The 16,064-nt window shown below is 40.3% G+C and overlaps 1 pseudogene; it reads left to right on the forward strand.

The window, feature by feature from the left end:
- Nucleotides 1–926: 926 nt before the first annotated feature.
- Nucleotides 927–11,986, forward strand: LOC110745289 (DNA-directed RNA polymerase I subunit 2-like; annotated as a pseudogene).
- Nucleotides 11,987–16,064: the final 4,078 nt, after the last annotated feature.

The raw sequence follows: 16,064 nt of genomic DNA on the forward strand, positions 1-16,064 counted from the left end.
ATAGTCGAGGAGGAGGCTACGGTCGAGGTGCCGTCCACAACGGAAACGGCTGCTGCCCACATGGTGGTCGAGGAAGTGGGAGCCGCAGGGGCAACGGTTGAGGAGGCGGCCGCTGCCGACGAAGGGGCTGAGGTCCAAGATGCTGAGATGGCGCCCGCAGAGGTGCCGTCGGTCGAGGAGGCTGCAGAGGGGGCGACCGAAGAGATCGCCGAGGAAGTCGCCGAAGAGGCCGCTGAGGGAGCTGCCGAAGAGGCTGCTGACGAGGGCGGTGAGGAGGCCAATGAAGAGGCCGCTGAGGAAGTAACCGACGAGGCCGCCGAAGAACCTGCTGTGGACGTGCCAAGTGGGCCTTTGACGTCCACCCCTCGTCGCCCAAGCGGCATCTCCTTTCGCTCGGTAAGAATCCACTTTCAATATACTTGGCTTTATTGTTTTCTTTTGATATGTTCTACACTTCTGACCGAACTGTTTGTCTCTAGCCTCCCCAATCGTCGCCGCCGCTGGCCATGGTTGCCATGACCATGCCTCCTACGCCGTCGTCCCAAGACTCAACGGTCGTGGCCGAGCCAGTGATGACTAGTGCCACGGTCGTGAGTGTGCCGAGCCTCCTGCGGACTACCTCGGCGGTGATGACCGACCTTTCGCTCCCCGTGAGTATTCGACCTCCTTCTTTGTTTATCCCTTTATGTCCTAGTTAATTATCTCTTACCCTTACTCCCTCTTATGTTCAGGAAGCCACCTCATCCGACGATCTTGATGAGTTATACGCCAGCCTCCATGAGGGAGGGGGAAGCTCGGCCTCGGTTCCTTTGGACGAGGATTCCTAGACCGTCATTGAACGGCTCTGGGAGTTCCTTCTCCTTGACGTTCGGCAGATGACCGCTGCTGGGGCGATTTTGGAGTTTAGGTCCTGCTTGGATACGGCCATGGCGCTCGGTCTGCTCGACTCGGCTCAACTGGATGAAGTGCAAGCCCGCCTGGCCCAAGGCGAGGAGATGATCGGCCGGTATGCTGAAGCCGTCACGCGGATGGCCGAGGGGAGCTCGCTCGAACAGGATCTGGAGGTGATTAAAGAACAAGTTCATCCTGCAATGGCTCGATTGAAAGAAAACAACCTCGTCGTCCAACGAGAGAATGAAGAGCTTGCGCAGGTTGAGGCCCAGATTACCGAGCTCCAGGCTCACCGAGATCTCATCCTCCAACGCCGAGATGGCGCAGTCGCGGCCGGGAGCGAGCTGAAATCCTCGGCCAAGCGAATCCTCAAAGCAGTGACTGAGACGAAGAAGGCCCTGGCTGAGCGGAAGCTGATTCGAGCGAGATGGCAAGCGGACATCAATGGTGGGGACATCGCTTGGAGAAGGATCACCTGCTTGATCTGGGGGATGTTCAGCGAAGGGGTCTAAGCGGGCGAAGAGCGGCCACCTCAACTATTTTTTTCTTTTCTCTTTTTGGGATGTAAATAAATAACCACATACAATTTTAAATTATTTACACACAAAGTTTATCTTTTGTTTTATTTCGGCCGTGGCTGGCCGTTTTCTGTTTGTAAGTAATGCCCCTTTTTTTTTTGTTTAAATACAAGGGCCTTCTTTTCTGAAAAGCTATATGTATATTGTTGTTTTATTTTGACCGCGCCGTTCGCTTACCCTGGTCGCCTACCTTCCTCTTTTCTTCTTTTTGACTTTTTTGTCGTAGGTCCTCGGCGCCATCTTTTTTTGAATTTGCGCCGAGTTGTAGGCGTCGAGTTCCGACTGTTCTGAATTCTCTGAACTCCTGGGCCTCTTCTGCGAGTGGCCCTTCTTCTCTTGGCCACGCTGCCCGATACTTTGAGGAAATAGAACCCTCTGCTTTGGTATTTTATCGGGGTCATGGCCGTTGGCCAAGACATAAGGGGTTATACCCACGGCCGAAATTTCTGAGATACGGCGTGCCCAAAAAACCTTAGGAAATAAATTGTGCGCATTGCTAAGTTCCTTAGACAGATGCGGCCTTGGGTAATCTGGTGCCCCCAGCTCTCCCTTTATTAAATCGTCTTTCACAATAGGCCGGATGTCCTTAAACCGAAACCCTTGACGCGGCCTGCTTCGCTGCGCATTGTTTCGCGGCCAATCTTGCCGGGCCGTCTGAGCAACGGTCTCGGTCGTTATGACCGAGCCGGGTAGTTTCAGCGGAACGTCGTGGGTTTGGCCGAGATAATCTCAGTCGGTTAGCCATCGAGGCATGGTCACCTACCTAGGCGCGTTTGCATTGTCGTCTGAATGGCCGAATCGTGTATTTGCAATGATAGTGCAACAGTCGTGCCTTTTTGCTCGCACCGTTGTGGTAACACTTCGGTCATACTGCTTTGGCCGGACCGTGCTTGATTGGCCAAAATATGAGCTGGGCCGAACTTCTCGGCCGCTGGTACCGTAGGACTCCTTCCGAACGCTTTGGTTAGAGCGTGGAGCGGGCTGCATACTTTCTTTGCCGGTTGGTTTGGTTCGGGACTCTCCCTTGAGGCCTGGGACTGCCCCCAGCCGTTGGTCGGCGGCAAAGAACGCTGACCGTAGCCTGACGCCGGGGTACGGGAAAAGACGCCAAGGTTGCCGCTTTCGCCGTAAGGCTCAATCCTTTCACGTTCCTGGCTTCTATATCCGGCTCCAGGGAGTGTTGCGGGCGAAGTCACCGGCATTCTCTCCTGGAAAAGCGTTCGTAGCTCTGAAGAAAATCTGTCCATCGTGGCCATGAAAGATGTTTCCATCCTGCAAGCCTGCCTGGACATCAAATCCTCCATTCCTGCTTGTTCCTGTATAGACTCGGCCGTTCGATCCGTCATTACCGGAACGCTGGCCGAGATCCCGACCGTACGTTCGGTCTCGATATTTATGATTGGTGAGGTGGACTCAGGACTCTCGGAAGTCATTTCGACTGCTTTGTTTTTGAGCTTTGCTTGTGCCCTAGTTTCCACCATAAATTTTTGACAGTTGTCCCACTAGGCGTGCCAAAAGTGTCTGCTGCGCAAATCTCACGACCTGGAGTTCCGGGCCGAGGGGATGTGCATTAACACGGGGTTTCCTGCTTTTGGGTGCGGTGCGGTTGTGCGCGGGCGTGCCAGCACGGTTTACCGTGCGTTGATGTGTTGATGAGTGTTGGATGGATAAGTGGTGCGCCTGTTTGATCTGTCTTCCTAGTCAAACGAATGTAGCCGAGAGAGGAACTGGTCTCGGCTGTCAGGTTCACGGCCTGAACTACAAGGCCGTTGAGTGATGGTGTTGGTGGTGGGTTTTGGGCGGTGCTCCGGCGCGCTGCTCAGGGAGCGACGGTCGTGTGATATATGGGGTGAGTGAACGAACAACAAGGATGGTGCTCCGGTGCCTTGAAAATCAAGGGTCGTATGATATATTGATGAATGGATTTGGTTTACAATCTACCACTACTCCTAGGAAAGCAAGTAAAGATATTGAAAGTGCATTACAGGAAAAAATAAGTTGCTCCGTGGGAGGCTTGTTTGGTGTTGAACCCTTTGAATGTAGCTCGAGTCTTGTATTTATAGGAAGAGTCCCTGGATGAGTAATCGAGGCTGAATTTACGCATAGTGGAGTCTGATTAGCTCAAGTGGGCAGTCCAATCGACATTTGGGATCGTGAAGTATGGTGGTGTGACCCCAGAAATCCCGGTGAATCTCGGCCGCCGCTCTCGATCGTGGGTTCTGAACCTCTGGCCGTGGAGACGCATTTATGGCCTGGATAGCTGGTGAACCAATATCTCAGGCTGTCAGAATGTCCACGTCTAATCACTCTGATCTCAATCACCAAATCCTGACTTCAGTCACTTCCCACCTTCCCTCATGCATTAAATGCCCCTTTGTGGCCAATGGGTTCGCTGCATTAAACATGCACTACTTTATTAAATGAAGCCTGGGACCCTGCTGTCACGTGATGATTTGCCTTTAATGCCTTGGCCGCAATTTTGTTCGGCCTCGGCCTCGGCCTGTGCTTGAGGCCGAGATGATAATGCCTTAGCATTTCTTTTTTTTATCTTTGGGAAGGCGAAGTACCCTGGCGAAACGCTGCGTTTCAGCTTCTGCGAACAAATGCCAGGGCCGAGAGAAAGGGCTCCTTCGGCCAGCTCATGGCCGTGGTTTATCAGGCACAAACATTGCCCCCATATAGCATCCGACGTGAATATTGTAAATGAAGAGTACAGCCGTGTGATCAAAATCGAAAAGCGCACTCTGCTAGCTCTAGCCTAGTGGGGAAAGACTGTACCAATCATGGTGATTGAGATAGTTGAGGATGACTGGCGATATCCCATTGTCAAATATCTTCACGATTCTTTAGGCAATCACGAGAAGACTATACAATTCCGAGCTCGGTGGTATTTGATTTATCAAAATGAGCTTTATCGTAAAGGATCTGACAATCTATTTCTCCTATGCCTCAGTGCTAAGGATGCTCGTGTAGTCATGAAGGATTCCACGACGGAATTTGTGGGGCTCATTAATCTGGCATAAAAATGAAATGGTTGATTAGAAGACACGGCTATTACTGGCTGAACGTTCTAAAAGATTATATTGAGTTTGCAAGGGGATGCATCACGTGTCAGATATACAACCACATACAACAACTCCCGACCGAAGCGTTGCATCCAATCACCAAACTATGGCCGTTTCAAGGATGGGCTATGGATATTATTAGCAAGATTCACCCACCTGCATCTAACTAGCATGCTTGGATCTTAGTAGCCACTAATTACTTCACCAAATAGGTAGAAGTGAAGTCTTACAGATCAATCTCTAGTACCCAGATGGTTAAGTTCTTCGAGAGCCATGTTGTCCACAAATTTGAGATCCCAGAAACGATCACGGTGGAAGAACCCTATCTTTAGCTCTGCCGTGACCCAAGAGTATACCGAGAGGTTGGGAACCAGGCTCATCCATTCGATCCCTTACTATCCTTAGTCTAATAGCTAGGCCGAAGCTAGCAACAAAGTAATCAAAGGTATCCTCGAGAAAATGATCGAGGAAAAACCCACAACTTGGCATGAGTTGTTGCTGGAAACATTATGGGCATATCGAACTTCAAAGCGATCAGCCACATGCATTTTTCCATACACCTTGACCTAAGGTCATGATGCCATCCAGCCTATAGAGATTAACATTCGATCCCTTCGTGTGACCAAACAACGTAGCCAAAGTAAGAAAGATTATAAGTAGACTATGTGTCAGGAGTTGGAAGATTTAGAACAAGCAAGGATTGACGCCTATAATATGATGCAAGCTCAAAAACGAATCGCAGCGAAAACATATAACAAACACATCAGACAAAAGGCTTTTTTTGAAGGTGATTTAGTTTGGTGAGTTGTTCTTCCTATTGGAACCAAGGACCCGAGGTTCGGTAAGTTTTCACCGACTTGGGAAGGGCCATTCATATTCAATAAGATTCTCAGCATAAGGGCATTTCAACTCAAAGACAAGGATGGCAAACAACAGAATTTTCCGATTAACGATATGGGAGACGGCCGAGTAAAATCTATGGCGAACAACAGAATTTTCCGATTAACGATATGGGAGACGGCCGAGTAAAATCTATGAGAACTTATAGAAACTTTGTAAAGACAATATATTTTGGGCAAAAAATGGCAATAAAATCGATTCAGCTGCACCAAAATCGATTCAACTGCATCCTCAACTTGTGATAATTGCAAGTGTACGAGCCATTCAGTAGTATTGCATATGTAAGTACGAGGTTGATCCCACGAAAATTGAGAAAGTTGCTTGTCTCCATATAGTACCAAAGCGGAACTACGTAAGTAATCCTTTTCATCTTATTATGTAAGGCAACAAATTTGTTGGAATTTGATGCATAAAAAATTGTTTTGGAGGAAGCATAATGACTAGCTCAACTTGATTTTCTTCTTGTCTTCCAGCCAATGAGTTTGGTGGAAAAAACATTTCGTGATCGAGGAATAAGATTTACTGATAAAGCAATTGAAATAAGGTTTGGTTCTTTATCCCACTCATAACAAGTCATTATCACAAATATGTAAATCAAACTTACATTGTGATCATAACCCCTTGCATGTAAATGAGATGAAAAATATTATTCAGCTTCATTGTGAATAGATTTATGGTTTGTTACAAAGGTTTTGATTCTACTTTTATGGTCATTCCAGATGTGTAAGAGAAGATCAGTTCGCAGTAACAGTCAAATTGTACTACCTTGAGACTGGAAATGCAAAACTTGTATTTCGGTAATTGATCTACGTTTGATACTATGAAAGAATTTGGGTTGCTATTTTGATATGCATCTAAAACATTTATATTTCAATTTTGCATAATACAAAGAAAAGAATATTTTGTTGATGTGGGGGTTGTCTTATAGGTGATCAGTTGTATATTTATTATGAATATCCATTGCATTACTTTATATAATCATGCCCTACGAAGGAGAATTTTAGCTATGGCTGAAGATTTATGTATTTTAACTTTTACTTTGATCTCTCTCTGCTTGAATTATGGTTTCCATACATTCCGAGGTCAAATATACTGAAATGAAATCAGCAATCAAGAAATCATCTTCGAAATGCTTTCTCGCATCTTTAAACTTTTTTTTTTGGGAAATTAAAATCATAATGCAATCACATGCTGAGCTCAATAATTTGTGATCTTCTTCTGCAAGTGAAGTTATTTATAGTTTTTTTTTTTTTTTTTTGTAATTGAAAGACTTCATATGTTGTTATTATTATTATTATTGTTATACTTAATATATATATGTTGGTTTATTGATCATGAACTTAACAGGCTCTTAATGATGGGGAAATTAATAGCCATTTTTGTTTAGAGGAACCTGTGAAAGGTGTAGATGTTGCGGCGGCAATTATTCTAGACAGCGTGAGAAATTTGGCAGCCGAAAGAGACTCGTCTCATTTCACTCAAAGTGAATGTATAGAATACATTGGTATGTACTATTGCTTTATCCTCGTCTTTCATATTGGATTTATGATATTAACTTTTTGTATTGGTCCTTTATATCACAATTAGGAGAGGTCTTCCAACCTGTTATAGGTGGACTGGATAAGGAAGCTGTAAGTGATGTTGGGCAATCTTTTGGTCTTTATAGAGTTAGGAAACTATGTAACAAATGCTGTGCATTGTTAGTTTGCTTATATTTGCCAACTGTTTTCATTTGTAGGTTGGAAATGTTGTTTTAATGGACTACATATTTGTTCACCTTAATGACAATATGAACAAATTCAGTCTTCTAATGTTAGATTCTCTCTCTCTCTCTCTCTCTCTCTCTCTCTCTCTCTCTCTCTCTCCTCCCCTCCTCCCCTCCTCCCCCGCCATGGTGTGTGTATAGCTTTGTTTGGTGCTTTCAATTTCCACTCTTTTTCACAAAAGATATGTTTCTTGTGTGGTAGTTTCGTACATCATTTCTCATATTTAGTGTCTTTAGATTTATGGTGCAGAAACGTTTTTCACTTGTTAGTGAGAAACCTAAGAAAGACAACCCAAATGCCTTGCAAAATCAAGAAGTCTTACTCCATGATCACTTGATTACCATTTATCTCAAGGTATAAAGATAAACTGCTGTGTTTTTAGAGATTCTTTCTATTTGTATAAGTTATTGTGGGTGAAGCAAGTTGTTTAGATGTCTGGTGTGCTCGCTAGGATTGTATTCTGCTAGTGTAGCGTGTGTAGTAGTAATGTCTTCAGAATTCTATGTTCTAAAGCATGTCAATGGTACCGAAATATGTGTTTAGAATAGTAGTATGTCTCTAAATAGCATCTTTTAATATGTAGCAATAAATTGGTTAACACTAAAATAAAAATGATATCATGGTTTAGGATAATGCATCCCCTAGCAAATAATTACTTTCAGTTGGGAGTTAAATATATTGTGATTGAGCCATGATCAAAACCAGCAACTCAACCGTTTGATATTCTGTATGTGTTTGAGTTCAGGATTGTGTTCACTTACTGCTTTTCATGGTTTCTAGGAAAAACTAAAAGGTTGGTTGCAGAAGACCAAAAGACTTCTTGAAGATGAGATCAACAACAAAAGCAAGAATTTCGAACTTTGCAGCTGTATATTGTCCCTCTCTCTTTTAGTAGTTTGTGTTACACAAACTCACACTTGAGTAGTTTTTTATTTCGCCAAAATTTTCTATACATCAAGATATTCATATTCCTTCTCTCTTTTGAATTGACACTTCTATCCTGCAGTACCTGATGTAAAGAAGGTTATGAATAAAAATACTGCAAAGAACATCAGTTCATTTATAGCAACTATTGAAAACTAGGAGAATTGATAGTTGATCGGGTTTGGATTTACAGCAGGTATGGGAGTAATTCTGGTCAATTTTTCCTTAGTTTTCTATTAAATGCAATTCTTCTTTTCTCATATTAATTAAAGTTACTTGGGTAGGGAGTAATTCTGGTCTATTTGGAATAACTAATTACTCATATTTATTCATATTAATTTAAGTTAATGATCTTACTTTCACATTCTTGTTGGGAAAGTTAAAACAAGAATTGGTGTAGTATATGAGAATGCTGCAAATTTTATATTTAACTATGATATACTTATCTGAATCCTATTTCATGTATAGTATTTGAGTTTTCATATTTCAAATATAAAATATAAAAGTTCAAGCTATCTCCATAAATATTTGCATAGTTATTCATGGGGGGTTATTTTTTGTTATACAATCTATTTCTAGAAAGCATGCTTCACAGTTCTGGCAGAGAGGGTTAATTATTTACGTTTCATATCGCATTTTCGTGCTGTTCATCAAGGCGCTTCATTTGTTGGACATAACATCACAAGTCATTGGAAATTGCAAACTAAGTAAAAATTTGGGTTCAATCATTTTGTTTATTTATTTTTTAATCTACAGATCTTAGGGTTTTCTTTGCCCTGTGCAAGCACCGGATGGACAGCTATGTGGCTTGTTGAACCATATGACTTCCACTTGCAATAAGTGAACATTTTTCTTCTGGGGTGTGTTTGTTTTTCCTTTAAATCTTGGTAACACGTCTTTTAAATTAATAATATTTTAAAGATGGATGCAATGGCCATCATATCCCCAATTTCTTGTTTATTGCCACACTTTTATTGGACGTAACATCCTTGAATCTTATTTATAATATGAGTTGCATCCTACTTCGATGCAAAGGGAAATATTAGAGATTTTGTGAAGGTCCGAGAATCTATTGTGAATTATCTAAACACTGTAACTGGAAAGAAACTGATGATAGATAAAGATGCGATTTGTACTCTTTTAAATGGGTCTCCTATTGGATATATACTTTACAAAAAGTGCAGGGAGTTGTGCGTAATTTAAGGGGGATGAAATTGTCACAGTCAGAGGTTTGTTTTTGCCCTTTATTTTTTGTTTTATTTATGTTTACTCTTCTTTTGCCTTTCTTTTCTTTGTAATATCAAATATCTAATTGTCTGAAATTGATATGTGTCTTCAGTTTCCTGATTTGGAAGTGGGTTATGTTCTTGTAAGCCTGAATGGGATATATTCTGGTATGTACCTTTTCACGTCTCCAAGATTTGTTCGGCCAGTTAAGAATCTTGAAGGTCAAAACATTGAACTTATTGGATCCTTTGAACAAGTCATGATTGTTCTTCATACTAGATTTCCTCCCTTGATAAGAGATATCTTTATTATCGTCTGACTTGGTCTTGGTTGTTTATCAAGGTTTTCATGGAGATACATTGTCTTGATGGTAGAGATGGTTTCAGGAAATGTGGTTTCCTTGCAACTCATGAAGAAATTAATTCAATCAGGATGCTCAGTGTGGTTGCTAGTCTTACACCCAAGTCAGATCATAATTATAGCCCACGAAATATGCATCAGTGTCAGGTTTTTTTACTCATTTTACCTTGCTTTCTGTCCTTGATCATTGTTTTTGAGAAGTTCTAAACTCAAAGCTTTTGCTATTTTTTGCAATTCACTTACTGTTCCATTTGTTACCTTCCATGTACATTTGAATTGTAGATGGCAAAACAAACAATGGGATTCTCTTTAGACGCACTTCATAGTTGTGTTGATCAAAAGTTGTATCATCTTCTGGTTGGTTATACTCTTTATCTTGTTGTATTTTAGCCTTATTTGTATATTTTGATTGTGAGCTACCTTCCTGCACTAACTTGTACTTGTTTCCCTTTCACCATGGTTTTAATGCTTTTCTTCCTCACACTAATTCATTGTTAAATTTAAAATTGGGGCATTCTCAGACTCCTCAATCTCTCATTGTACGCACAAGTGCACATAAGAATTACTGCATTGATGAATATCCAACCGGCACAAATGCAATCATTGTTGTAGTTGCATATACTGGGTGAGAAACTTTGGGACAGAAAATAACTTATATATAGTTGTTTCTTTTGCTTTGTAGGATTTATTAATCTTTTGTTTGTTTTTTTTTTCTTCCATATGAAATCTAGGTATGATATAGAGGATGATATGGTTCTAAACAAGTCATCTGGGGAGTATGCAATGTTTTATGGACAAATATATCAGGTTTCTTCTTGCAAGATTACACTGTGCTACCCTTAATAACTCTTTTATTTTTTATTTCTTTTCTGGGGACAGTCAAGTTTCCAAAAGTATCGTTCATTATGCTTAGTTTTATTAATCTTTTACTGGTTCTTCTTTAGAGGTATCTTGTTCTTGAGCCTATGCTCGTGCTCACCAAATGATGGCTTTTGCAAACATAAACAGTTGACTTGTCTGATCATAAGAGCAGGTCTCGGAAATATTTCAGGGGAAGTAGCATTGAGAGGCATTGTTCGATTGATTCAGATGGGCTTCCTTATGTTGGTCAGATTAGCATTCATGTTCTCGATTTTTATTTTCAGGTCCATATTATCTTGTTCTGTATATGTTGAACCTAGGTAGTTGGGTTCACGGTAACAGGAAATGATGGTTGGAGTAAATTCACAAAGAAATATACTTGTATATTTATGGAGAGAGAAAAAAATATAATTGATGGAATCGTGTAAATGCAGGATGTGAGAGGCCTGTCACATGGCCATGTTTTTCCGATTGCTTAGCCTCTCACATCCTGCACTGCTGGGTCCTGTCCTGTCTGAGAAGGGCCCTAGCATGTACTGACTGTATTCTTTGCTAAATTTCAGACAATAAAACCAGATGAAGAATATTATAGCATCTATAATGAGGTATTTAATAAGCAAGATGCCGTCAAACGAAAAGGCTCAAAGGCTGTTGTCATTGACTCTGTTGCTATGGATGTGAAGAAGTGTCTTGAGAATTATTGGTCCTATCTCTCTCTCTCTCTCTCTCTCTCTCTCTCTCTCTCTCTCTCTCTCTCTCTCTCTCTCTCTCTCTCTCTCTCTCTCTCTCTCTCTCAGATAAGATGACGTGACTCCACAACATAATCACCACCACTCCGTCGCCACCTCCAAGTCGTCGTTGTCACCTCCAACCTCAATCGATCTCTCTCTCTCTCTCTCTCTCCCTCTCCGTTCCCTTCTCTCCATCTCTTGCTCTCTATCTCAATCTCTCTGTTCCTTTCTCTCGCCGACACCTCACATGTGACGCCTCCTCCACCTACAAATAGACACAAGACAAGTGAGGTAAGTGATTTTGGGTTTGATTTTGAGTTTTTGTCTAGGAATTTCGAATTAGGGTTTTGATTTTTAGGTTTGGGGCTTTCAGGTTTAGGGTTGTAAATTGCAATTGGGGTTTCAAATCAAGCATTTGTACTGTGATTCTAACTATTTTTCTTTCATGGATTGACATTGGAAAAAAAAAAAAAAGGAGTTGTTGATAGTTGTGGTTGTTGCTTTGCTAGGGTGCTTTGAGGCAGATATTGAAAATTTGAATATGTTAAATTGTTTAGAAACTGTTTTGGTTAGTTTTATGGTTTTTTAACTTGTTTATAATCAATTTTGTTTTAAAGTATTTGAAAATATGTTTTTGATGTTTTTGTCTCTGTTTTAGGATTTTTAAGTTGTTTAGAATATGATTTAGGTTGTTTTAACTTGTTTAGAATATGTTTTAATGTGTTTGGCTATGTTTTAGATAGTTCCTAGGGAGTCTAGCCAATCAAACACACTTAATGCCTCAATTAGTGCACCTACGATTAAACCCCAAACACAACCCCAAGGGCAACCCCAACCACAATCTCAAACACAACCTCAAACACAAAGGGCAAGAAGAAAAAGTTGTGTCATCTCATTTGGCAGGGAAGAGGAAACCGAATAAGAGTATGGTGTGGGATCACTGTATAAAAATTATAAAAGAAGGATGATATGGGGGTTGAGAGAATAATTGGGGTTTGCAATTATTGGAAAGCGGAGATGCCGGCGGATCCCAAGAGAAATGGGACAACCGGATTGAAAACCCGCTTAGAAAGGAGCTGCAAGCTATCTCTTATCTATGGAAAAGGTGATGCAAACCAATCAGGGTTAGGACAAAGGGGCAATGAGTAGTGCTTTGGTGCCTCACACCTTCAATCAAGCAAGATCGGAAATGAAGTTTGTGAAGTACATCATCAAGGATGAAATCCCTTTTAGGGTGGTGGAGGGGACAAGGTTTAGGGATTTTATCCATGATCTTCAACTTAGATTCATGATCCCTAATATGAAGTAGGTTGCTAAGGGAGTTTTGTTCTTAGTTGAGAAGACTAAGATTATGAGTGTGGTAAGTGATCAAAGAGGAAGTACCACAACCGATACTTGGACCTCTATCCAAAACATCAACTACATGGTAGTCACTGCCCATTTCATGGGTCATAAATGGAAGTTGCATAAGAGGATAATAAATTTTGTTAAGATCACAAGTCACAAGGGTGATGACATTGGGAGGTGTTTAGATGCTTGTTTGAATAGTTGGGGAATAAAGAAAGTGTTTAGCATTACGGCTGATAATGCTAGTACAAATGATGGGGCAGTGGAATATATGGCTAAGAGGTTTAAGTCATTGAACACTCTTATTCTTGATGGAAAATATTTGCATATGAGGTGTGCTTGTCACATTCTTAATTTGGTTGTTAAGGATGGGTTGAAGGAGCTTTCTAGCTCAATTGAGGGGATTAGATGAAATTGTGTGAAGTACATACACTCTTCACCATCAAGGTTGGATAAGTTTAGGGATTTTTCCATTTTAGAGAACACGGAAATTATAGTAAACATTCCTTTGGATGTGGCAACAAGGTGGAATGCACTTATAAGATGCTTGATGGTGCATTTAAGTATAAATATGTCTTTGCTAGGATGGCAAACGAGAATGCTCCATTTGTTGCTTACTTTAATCAGCTTGAGAAGGATGGAAAAAAAAAAACCTTGTGAAGAGAGTTGGGCCACCAACCGAGTCAGATTGGGAGAATGCACAAGCCTTTATGCATTTTCTTAAAAAGTTTTATGAAACCACCCTACAGCTTAGTGCCACCAAAACTTGTACATCCAATATCATGTTTACCATTGGTTGGGTTACAAGTTGAGATTGAAAGAACAATTAAAGATGAGGGGAATGAAACTTTGCAAAGGTGGCTTCTTCAATGAAGCTCAAGTGGGATAAGTATTGGGGTAGCTTTGAGGGTGTCAACAAACTTGTGTTTATAAGGAATGTGTTAGACCCTAGATGGAAGCTTGCCTTGCTCAAGATTAGCTTCCGCAATCTTGGAGCCGAACCTTCGAAGGTTGAAGCTATTGGGGATGAAGTCAAAAGTGCCTTGCTTACTTTGTATAATGAGTATAAAGGGGTTGGTAACTTGGGTCCTCTACAAACACTAGATAAAGGGGATGAGGAAGGTTTGGAAGATGAGCTTGATGGTGATGATGCTCATTCTCAAATGTTGAAGGAGATGTTGCTTCAAAGGAATGAGGAACAACAAATGGAGATCTCTAATGAAGTTGATAAATACTTTGCCGATCCATTTGAAAACCCAAGGAACAAAAACTTCAACCTTTTGGATTAGTGGAAAGAGAATCAATCAAGATATCCAATCCTTTTCAAGGTTGCCAAGGACATATTTGCAATCCCTTCATCTACGGTTACTAGTGAGAATGCCTTTACCCTAGGCAAAAGGATTGTGGATCCTTTTAGAAGCTCCGTGACTCCAAAAATAGTAGAGGCATTAATGTGTACTCATGATTGGCTTAGGGCGGACGAATTTAACTTATACAAGGAACCAACGGATAAGAAAATTGCTTTTTATAAGGAACTTGAAAAAATTCAAGCAAGTAAGTATTTCAATTATTTATCTTTAGATTTTATTGATGCTTTGATGGTTTAATGCTTTTACTAATATGTACATATTCTTTTTTTTTTTATTGTAGTGGTCGCTAAGGCTCAAGGTGGTAATGCTCAAGTTTCAATTTCAACAAGCATTTTCCCTCCTCCAACTCCATCACATTTGTTCAAGTCAAGTGCCTTTATTTGGGTTGTAAACTAATTAAAACTTTTACTTTTTTTTGAGTTGTAAACTAATTCAAACTTTTTTTTTTTTTTTGGGTTGTAAACTAATTCAAACTTCTTCTTTTATTGGATTGTAACTTAAGTTTAACTATGTCGTACTTTGGATTTGGATGTTTAGTTTTAGGCTTCAATTTATGTTTTGGGCATGTTTAATTGTAGTTTTAGCTTTTAGGCTTAAATTTCTTATTTTATCATGTTTGCCCAAGTACAACTGTCCAAAAACAGTCCTTAAAACATTGCCCAACAAAACTGGGTTTAAAAACTGCATTCAAATATCAAATTGTAGTCCAGAAAATGTGAAGTGGGCTAAAAAAAATTGGTCAAAAAAGCCCAATCTGTTTGTTTCGGTAGGCCCGCCATCGAACCGGCCCGACCGATACTTACGGTATTACCGACACTCGTAGAACCTACTGCAAATCAGTTAGCGGCGCTTTCAATTTTTGGTAAACCGACTACCCTCGGTCGGTCATCGGTACCGAACCGATTCCAGCCCTAGCTTTATGTTTCTGTTTATTTTCTAATTTCTTTATATGTATTTGTGATATTCTGTTGTAGGGACTTCATTTTAAATAGGATCCAGAGAGTTAGTCGGCTTATTATATCACCAAATTGGAACTATGTAAGTGAGCATTTTCATCTTATGTAATGCAACACATTTTGTGACAAACCATGATCCTTGTAGCAAAAGTGTTATCTATCCACTTCATAAACAGGAGGCCAACTTAGGGTCAACCTAGGTACAGTCGCAAACTTAATCAAACACACAAACTTCCCAAATTAAATTTTATCCATGTTAGAATTAAAGGGTGTTCTCTTATTAATGAGATATTGTAATTAAGAGACACATTGTCTTGAGTAGGTCATACCTAAATTAATAAAACCCAAGTCTATCAGGATGAGAGTGAAATTGTGTTGAGTGGAGGTTCATACGAATTTCTTGTACAATTGCAGATGCAAGTGCACTACCTCTCTTCCTCCAACAGACGTATGTGATCTTCTTTTGTTTGAAATTCAACGGCTGATATTTATTGGCTGTTACAAAAAGAAAAAATGACATAAAATTTATGAAGTACAGTTTTTAATACCTATATTGACGTACATAAGAAAGTTATATAAATTCGGATAGATATAGATGTTCAATTTGTTTTGTAAACGGGTTGATGGATTCAGACTGTAATTGGATATACGGATTAGAATTGCTTTACTCTTTCCTGTTTGTTTAAGTGAATTGGTTAGGAATATGATTACAATCCAATTCAGTGCCACTCTTAGTTGTAAGAAAGAATGGGTTTCAGTTGCAGCTTCTTCGTGCAAAAAGATTTATGGTTTGTTTTGTCGATTTTGATTATGCTCATCTGGTCATTCTAGATGTGTATAAGAAAAAATCAGTCCTCAGTAATAGTCAAATTGTACTACCTTGAAAGTGGAAACGTGCTTGGATTTGGGTAATTGATTTAAGGTTGATTATATATATGAAAGAATTTTTGTTTGCTATTTGGATATGCTACTAAAACATATGTGTATTTTTTATTTATTTAAATTTGGGTGAAGTCCTCAATCACTTTCATATCTTTTATTTTGTATTAGTAATTAATATAGGATAGCATCAATGAGTATATTGCATT

The sequence above is a fragment of the Prunus avium genome, chromosome 6 (assembly GCF_965620075.1).
Source record: "Prunus avium chromosome 6, drPruAviu1.hap1.1, whole genome shotgun sequence".
Classification (NCBI taxonomy): domain Eukaryota; kingdom Viridiplantae; phylum Streptophyta; class Magnoliopsida; order Rosales; family Rosaceae; genus Prunus; species Prunus avium.